The following is a 2110-nucleotide window of genomic DNA, read 5'->3' as shown; positions in this document are numbered from 1 at the left end:
TGTAATAACCGCCTTTACCTCCAAAATGTAAATGCCATGTGTGGCCTCTGGCAAATCATGTTTAGTATGTGCTGCTATGTATATCGTCATCAGATTCAAGATGCAAATAAGCCTGATCTGACAACTCTCCTCTAACATGTGAGGAAAGGCTTTCTTTCACATCACCTGAAGTGTCTCACTGACCACAAGCATATACCATAGTGTCAACTCCAGTAAGATCTGCCATTGCTGCTAAGTGTCTCTGATTGCCTCCTGGCTCATCTTTTGGTTTCTACTACACACTTTCCATTTTAGAAAAATCCAGCAGTTTAATCAGATGAGTACCAGCTGGCTAAGTATTCCTTATTTTTTTCCTGACACAGCATACTGCCCTTCCCTGACTTCACAGTTTTTAGCTTCCTCCTCAAATAATCCTCATTCAGGATCTGTAGATTCACTACACCAAACAAATCCAGGTGATTTGTTTTGGCTAACACAAATGCAAACAATGAAGAGGCATTAGACATGAAACCAGGACTCAAGAGATGGCACTGCAAGAGTCCTTTCCCCTTTGCCCTCAGATGTTCATTTAACCTCTTTCTGAAACTTGAAAACTCTTGACATTTAAATTTACACCCAACAGTGCAGATTTTAAACTCTTTAAACAACTACACTAATGTTCACTTTAGAACAAAGAATAAATCCCTGGATCAGATAGTAGGAGAACTGGAAATATTGCCTAGGACAGCATTTTGTTTCAAACTATGTAAAAATGACTTTTGATAGTCAGAAAATAAAAGCAGTTCCTTGGCTTTTCATCAGGTGGGGAATGAGAAGAGGCGAGGACTTAGTGAGAGAAGTTACTTTCCAGCTCTAAAAACTGGAAAATGTTCTGGTTCTGGTGTAACTGTACTTTTCACTTCTGTTTAATTACTTACTAATGCAGTTTATTTCTTAAACCATTTTATTTTCAACTTCAGAACACTTAAGGGACCAACAGAATGAAATGCCAGTATAAATTATATATTCATAAATAGATGAGAAGTCAACAGAAAATTAGAAATTCATTCAGTTTGATATGAGTTTGGGAAAGACTTTATTGTATAATATTTAAGTTTACTGTTACAAATAGTAGTCATTCCTTGAAGAATTGTATTTATAAAGAATATTCAAATAAGAAAGCATCTTTGGAATGGTTTAATAATGATATAGTCATTTTATATATATTTAAATGCATATTTTGTGGCACTGTACATGACCAGTGTTCAGCAAAACTCAAACTTTTCTTGTGCATCTGAACTTTATTTGGCTCCCCCTCCTGTTACAATTAATTTAGTTAATGAAATAACTGCCATGTGAAGACATTTTGAGTTTTATATCAAGTAAGAGTCTTTCTTCTCCCACATAATGTTATATTGTAAATTAAAATATATTTATAATGATAAATTCAGACTCATTATCTTTGAATCATCACTACATAGCAGAGTTTCTTAATCTTGGTACTATTGACTTTGTGTCAGGTAATTCTATCTTGGGGCAGAGGCGGAGGGGGGAGGTTTGAGGGGCAGCAGAATCTTCTACAGTGTAGAATGATTAGCAGCTTTCTTTCCCTCTGTACCCTAGGTGCCAGCGGTAACTCTACCAAGTTGTAACAAATAAAAATGTACCTAGTCATTGTTAAATGTCCCCCGAGGAGCAAAATCACCCCCCAGGTGAGAACCACTGCCATGGAATCAACAGAAAAAAAGAGTCATCGTTAAAAATCTTGCACCCACAATTGCCCTACATGAGTTTGAAAATATCTTTCTTCTCATCCTTTATATAATGTTGATACAGTGAGAATGCCAAAATGCCATTTATCATGATGGTATTTAGACACTCATATCTAAACAATCTAAGCCAAATTAAGATTGTTTGAGAATTGAAACTAGTTGGATAAATGAGGCAGTTTGAAGACTGAGTTGCTACAAACAAACAATTCATCTCTAGTTGGGCAGATGGGTGGGTGGATGGATGGATGGATAGATATAGACATAAATAGATAAATCTATTTATCTAGAGATATAGAGAGATTATATAGATATTAATATAAATATGTATTTAGATGCATAAATGTCAAATAACTAACTCC

Source organism: Budorcas taxicolor, chromosome 6 (assembly GCF_023091745.1).
Source record: "Budorcas taxicolor isolate Tak-1 chromosome 6, Takin1.1, whole genome shotgun sequence".
Classification (NCBI taxonomy): Eukaryota; Metazoa; Chordata; class Mammalia; order Artiodactyla; family Bovidae; genus Budorcas; species Budorcas taxicolor.
The sequence above is the reverse complement of the archived record's forward strand: the minus strand, read 5'-3'. Positions refer to the sequence as shown.